The sequence below is a fragment of the Pipistrellus kuhlii genome, unplaced genomic scaffold, assembly GCF_014108245.1.
Source record: "Pipistrellus kuhlii isolate mPipKuh1 unplaced genomic scaffold, mPipKuh1.p scaffold_m20_p_11, whole genome shotgun sequence".
In the NCBI taxonomy this organism is placed as follows: domain Eukaryota; kingdom Metazoa; phylum Chordata; class Mammalia; order Chiroptera; family Vespertilionidae; genus Pipistrellus; species Pipistrellus kuhlii.
The window spans coordinates 13,892,582-13,899,832 of record NW_023425416.1 but is presented as its reverse complement, the minus strand read 5'-3'; the positions used below and the strand labels follow the sequence as shown (position 1 = coordinate 13,899,832).

Below are 7,251 nucleotides of genomic sequence, written 5' to 3'. Positions count from 1 at the left end.
TTCCATCTTTCCTCCCTCCTTTTCACTCTCTGAAAAAGTAGTAGAGCGAATATCCTCAGGTGAGGATTAAAAACATTTTTTTTTTAAATAGCTGAAACAAAAATACTGGCCTGTAATAGTAAAAAGACTCCAGCTGAAATAAAAATTTAAAAAAGGATTGTAATGGAGGGTGCACTGAGAATGAAATTAACCTACACTTTGTGGGTTTTTCAGAAAGATGGGAAATGTTTTTATTAAATTTGGACTTTGTTAACTATGTTTATTAAACCTGTTAGTCTAAAAGAATAAGCATGGAACATACACTCATAAGAAATAGCAGAGAGAAATGGAGTAAAAAAAAAAAAAAATCCAAAAGAAGGCCAAAAAGGAGAAGAAAGAATCAGAAGTAGAACAAACCAGAAGTATATAACAAGACAGAAAAATAATTGTAAACATATCAGCATTTCCAATGAATATAAATGGATTAATGTCTACAGATAAATGACAAAACTGCCAGGCAGGTTTGGAATTTAAAAAATTCAATAATATGTTCCATATAAAAACAAAAAGTAACAGACCTGTAAGAACTGGGTAAATCCACCAATGTAACAGAAATTGTGTTTAACACACCTCTCAGTCATTGACAGATCAGGCAGACCAAGAAGTCATTATAAATTGAAAAATACAACTAACAATCCTGATTTAATGGGTTACATCAATCACTGAGCTCAGCCATTGGAGAATACATACTTTTTTTCAAGCACAAAAACTGGCCACACATTATGCCCGAAAACTGGCCTTGGAAAATCCAGAAACTTGATGGCAGTTGAGCTACATCCTCTGACCAATATTCACTTAAGTGAGAAAATGTATCGGGGAAGGGAGGATAAATGGAAAAACTACATATATTTGCAAATTAGAAAAGCAACAACAAACTAACGTGTCAAAGAAGTAATAATGAAAATCAGAAAATACTAACATATGGGAAGTATCTGACTGTATTACAGGGCATTTTATTTTCAATGCTCCATTAGAAAGTAAGAAAGTCTCTAAATTAATAAACTAACATTTAACAGACAAATTTAGGAAAGAAAAGACTAGGATAAAAAACTTATAAAATAAAAGCAAAATAAAGATAAAAGCAAAAATTAATAAAATATAAAATGAATACACAAGAGTGAAGATCAATAAAATCAAAATTTGGGTCTTTTAAAATACTAATAATAGAAATTAATTATCAATATTAATCAATAAAAACAGAAAATATGCAAATAAACAATATTAGGAGTGAAAAAAACATTATTACAAATGCTGCAGAAATCAATAACTAATAGGTTATCATGGACCGCTGTATACCAATAAATTTATACATTTCAATAGAATGGATACTTTCCTAGAAAAACACAATCTATCAAAATTGACTTAGAGAACATAGAAATATTCCTATAACCATTTTAAAAATTATACCAAATGTTACAAAAGAAAACACTGGACTTGGATAACTTTATAGGCATGTTCTACCAAACAGATAGGACAGATAACTTGAAGTTTACACAATTTGGTTCCAGATAATTATTTTTATTAGGCCAACCTAACCTTGACTACAAACAAGATAGGGATAGTATAACAGGCCAGTTTTACTCATGAGCATAAATTTTAAAATGAAAATAAAAAATTGGGAAACCAAATTCAGAAATAGATAAAAACAATAAAACACCATTACCAATTCTGGTTTGGTCAGAAATGTAACCTTGATTTAACATAGAAAATAGATGAATGCAATTTGCCATATTAACAAGTTAGAAAAAAAATCCCCACATTTTTTATCCTAGTAAATGCAAGAAGAAGAAAAAAGGTTTTCCATCAAATTCAACACAATGAAGTGAACCTATAATAAAACTTTCACAAATATGATACTTAGCTATAAAAGTTGAAAGAATTCCATCTATAAATATTTTTAGAAATCAATATGGAAGAATTTATTACTTCATTAAGAAAAGCAATTTTAAATAAGACATAATAAGCACCCTATGAGAAACCATTTAAGAAAAGATTGAAATTTTGGACAATTTTTAAATTGAGAATTTTTCATGAAAAACAACAACCTGGAAAAACATTTTGACAACACATAATTAACAGAGAGTTAGTATCAAGAATAAAGGATTCCTATAAATTAGTGCTAAAAAGTAACATCTCAATAGAAACAAATCCTAAACAGGGCGGGAATAGACAAGAGCACATAAATCTTACAAATTGGCCAGTCTCAATTAGTAATTAGACAAATGTGAATTAGAACCATATTGAGTATATAATTTTGAACTGGGAATAATTAAAAAGTGTGACAGCACTAGATGTAGGCAAGGATGTGGAGCTACAGAGCTTATTACATTGTTAATGGAGTATGGATTGGAACAGCAACTTTAATAAACACTTTGGCATTACTCAGGGAAGTGCTCAGGCACCATGGACCAGCAATTCTAATCACTGGTTGGGAACACTTGCAAGAAATGCCTCTCAGAAGAGTCTTAAAATGTGTGCCAGTAACATACACAAAAATCATATGGCAAGATTATTCATACAAGTGAAAAGCTGGAAACAATCCAAAATGTCCATGCACAGCAAAATGGATAGATACCTGGTGGTACATCTCTACTATAGATATTATAGAATATGACAGTCACCAGGGCTAAACTAAAGCCTGGTGTATTACCACAGGTGAATCTCAGAAATAGTAAGTGGAAAAGCAAGTTACAAAAGAATGCAAGCAACCTAATGCATTTGCATCAAGTTCAAATTCAGGCAAATTCATAACTTTGTTGTTTAGGGATTTGTAAGTAGTGACATGGCAATAAAGAAAAGCAAGGAAATGAGAAATTCAGAATTCTGAATATTGGTTATGAAAGGTAGAGGGAGGGAGGAGATGCATCAAGGAAGTAGTAAGAGAAAGCTTAGGAGGTAGTGGAAGGTGTGCATGTGTGTGCATGCATGTATGTGTGTGTGTATGTATGTGTGTGTGTGTGTAGGTGATATTTGGGGTTAATGTCATTATTCTTTAAACTGTGCTAACATGTATTTTCAAAATTTGGTATACTTGGTATATTTGACAATTAGAAGAGCATTTAATAAAATTACAGTCTTTTTTGTTTCGCTTTAAAAAGACTCTTAAAGAAACCAGGGTAATTTTTAAATGTGTTTTAAATGTTTTGTATCAAGCAGCAGCACTGTGTCCTTAGAAGAAATGCTGTAATTAAAAGGATGTTGGTTATATTGGAAAGAATGGGCAATAACAGTACTTATATCACTATCCTTATGTTGTAAAAAGTAGAAGTATTAGAAAAAAAATAGCATAGCATATAAATCTTGGGATTTATCTTCTATAATTGAAACTTTGTAGCCTCGAGTGGAGGCCAGGGCCAGCCAGGATAGGTGGGAAGCTTGGCTTCCTCCATCACTGGAGGCAACCCAAGCTTCTTGCTTGCTACAGCTCAGTGGCCACCGCCATATTTGTTAGGTTAATTTGCATACTTGCTCCTGATTGGCTGGTGAGCGTGGCTTGTAGTGGAGCTGCGGTCAATTTGCATGTTTTTTTCTCTTATTAAACAGGATACCTCATATTTCATATATCCTCTCATATATCACATGTCATATATTTTATATCATATATGATCACCCACTAAACTAATAATTATGCATCCTTGCAATTTGGTCTGACAAGCCCCCTCCTGTGACATCATAGTGGCCTACTGGTGATAGGCTAGACTCAGCCATACCTGATACTCCCAGATCTGTGTGAAAGCAGTGAGGGATTCACTGAAGACAGAATTCAAAGCAAACTTGAGACGACGTCTGGCAGCAGCATGAAAAATTGTGAAAGTGAAGAAGGAATAACATAGCCTGACTAAAGTTGGAAATGGTACATTGTCAAGGTGGATGTATGTAGGCACATGTTAAGTCAGAATGAAAACAATCTCACTTAATTGGGATACCTGTCTGTTGATGATTGACAATGCCAACACATTGAAACATGGTTCAAAAAATAATTACACTGGAGTACAAAACAAAGATAAATAAATGAAGAGATTTATCAATGAGACCCATGGATACAAAGACATATTATACTTTTATTCTAAAACTACTTTATAAAATAAAAACTATCTCATTACTTTGGAACTTGATAAAATTGTTCTAAAATTAGTCTGAAGAATACTCAGAATTCCAATAAAAACATTTTTAAATAAGTTTTTATTGTTCAGATTATTACAGTTGTTCCTCTTTTTTCCCCCATAGCTCCCCTCTACCCAGTTCCCATCCACCCCCCATGCCCTTACCCCCACCATTGTCCTCGTCCATAGGTGTAAGATTTTCGTCCAGTCTCTTCCCGCACCCTCACATCCCTTCCCCCCAGAAGTGTCAGTCCACTCCCTTTCGATGCCCCGATTCTATTATATTTATCAATTTACTCTGTCCTTCAGATTTTTTATTCACTTGATTTTTAGATTCACTTGTTGATAGATATGTATTTGTTGCCACTTCATTGTTCATAATTTTTATCTTTACCTTAAGAAAATATTTTTTTAAAATAGTAACACTATAGCAGAGATTTATTAAACTCCTGGATATTAAAATACATTATAAAGCTTTGGTGACTAAAATATTGATAGTATGACATTTATTCAGGTACAAGGATATTATACCAGGATGATCACTGGAATACTTTTGATCTAATAGCAGAATAGGAACAACCTAAAGGTGTACTGCCATGAGTCCATTTAATAAAGCATGTAACAGTAGCACACTGAAATATTATGCAAGCATTAAAATTTTAAATTAAAGTTAATCCACATCTAGATATCTCACACTAGTTATCTCACACCAAAGATGATGAGAACATCTTAAAGACAGGTAAGCAGAAGACTATATTATGAACCAAGAGATGGCACTTTAACTGGCAGGGAACTTCTCAAAAACAACAGAGTATAGGTCAGAGGAAAATTGAATAAGATACCAAAAATAGTGAGCAAAAATAAATAGTAAGCCTAGAATTTTCCCCTCACTAAATTACCATTCAAGAGTCAGAGCAAAGGGTAAAATAAATACAGCTTCATGCATTCGACAAGAATTCACCATTTGAAGTCCCTCGTTGAAAGAACTATCAAAGGCTGGATCAGAGAGAAGGAACCTGAGCCTCCTATGAGACAGTGGGATGAAAGAAACAATGCTGAGCAAATTGGGAAAATCTAAAGCAAGGACTGGGTGTATAAATAATAATTACTAATTTTTAGGATAAAAAGGGTGAGACAAGAACTTAAGATTACAATAATATATAATTAAAGTGGGATAATGAGAGTGAAACCATGACATCTATCCCCCTTTTAAGCTAAGCAACTATGTTAAAAATATTTTGTGGACTCTAAAAACTACAAGAGAAATATAAAGCTTGCAAACCAGTCAGAGGATAAAATAAGAATTGTAAAGAAAAGAAATCAAGCAATTCAACAAAGGGAGGAAAAAAGGAGGGGGGAGGGATAAACAGGTAAAAAAAAAAAAAAAAAAAAAAAAAAAGCCCAAACATAAGGGAGACATCAGTACTACTCTCAACAATAGAGATTATTTTAAATAATAATGTGCTAATGATCTTAATAATACCAAGAGTTTAGACAAATCAGGAAGAAAAAGATGAAGACTCTAGTTAAAAAAAAAAAAGATTTGGTTAAACATGAAAATTTTATTCATAAAAGAATAAAACAAATTGCTTATAATGTGAAATCTCACTTACAATAAAGAAACTCAAATGTAAAATGATAAAAATAAATAAATAAAAGAAAATGCTTAGCCCAGCTGGTGTAGCTCAGTGGTTGAGTGTTGACCTATGAATCAGGAGGTCACGGTTTGATTCCCAGTCAGGGCATATGCCCAGATGGCAGCCTCAATCCCCAATTGTGGGGTGTGGAGAAGGTAGCCAACAATTCTCTCTCATCATTGATATTTCTATTCTCTCTCCCTCTCCATTCCTCTCTGAAATAAATAAAAAATATATATATATTTTTTTTTAAATGCCCAAATGTATGTAACTTTTACTTTTTTTAGGGTGTAGAAAGATAAAATGAAGTATCTCTCTGTGTTAATAACAAGAAAACACCAGGAAAAAAATTAAAAAGCTAACTATTCTAAGGAGCCGCTTCAGAGCAGGTTGAAGACTGAAATAATGGAATTACAGAGAGAAAAGAAGCCTTCATCAGTGAGAAGAGCCCCTATATCAGTTTGGGTACAGAAATACAGGAGTGGCTTCAACCAAAACCCCAGGTAATTTGTGCAAATAAGAAGAAATCAATTAAAACTTAGATGAAAGCATGGACCAGCAGGACTGAACCCAAATGACTTCTTCTCACACCCCTCTTCCAATCTTGCCAAGATAGCATCGATAATCAATACAGGAGGGGCAAGAAAATAGGGTTCAAGGGTCCTGCTTGAGTTGAATTCAAAGATAAAACAAAAATATTTTAAATTACAGCCTAAAATCCTTCTAGCTAAAACACTAATGAAATAAAAAAGGGAGCAGCAGGTATTATGAGACTGACACTTCTTGCCTGAGTTTTTTTTTCTCCCTCAAATTCTAATTCAGTCATGAGAAAAACATCAAATAAAGAATGGGGGCATTCTATAAAAGGCCTGACCAGTCCTCCAGAAGTTGTCATGGTCATAGCATCGAGCAGAGTCTGAGAAACCACCATAGGCCAGAGGGGACAGGGAGATGTGATGATGAAACACAGTGTGAGATCCTGGAACTGAAAATGGACATGATTGGAAATCTGAACAGAGTTCAGATTTAGTTCTGAACAAAGTTCAGGTTTAGTTCATAGTGATGTGCCAAAGTCGGTTTCTTAGTTGTGACAAAGGTATAACAGCAATGTAAACTGTTAATAAATGGGAAACCTGGTCAAGGGATATGCACGGATTCAATTCACTATTCTCCCAATGTTTCTGTTAATCTAAAATCATTCTAAAATAAAAGGTTCTTTTTTAAAGAGAAAAGAAACACCCATTTACAGAGTGTAAACCATTTATGAATAAAACTAACATATTGAAAACTACAAAATATAACTCACAAAAAAATTAGAAAATGCCTAACTAAATGGAGGGATATACTGTTCAAGGATTGAAAGTTTTAATATTGTTAAGATATCATTTCTCCCAGAAACAGATTAATTAATTCAATGTAACCCCAATCTAAATCCCAGCATGCATTTTCTAAAAATTGATAGGCTGATTCTA

At 33.2% G+C, this 7,251-nt stretch overlaps 1 pseudogene; it reads left to right on the top strand.

Moving 5' to 3' along the window:
* LOC118715729 overlaps positions 1-3,901 on the top strand; it is a 5,535-nt pseudogene extending 1,634 nt beyond the window's left edge.
* The last annotated feature ends 3,350 nt before the right edge of the window (positions 3,902-7,251 follow it).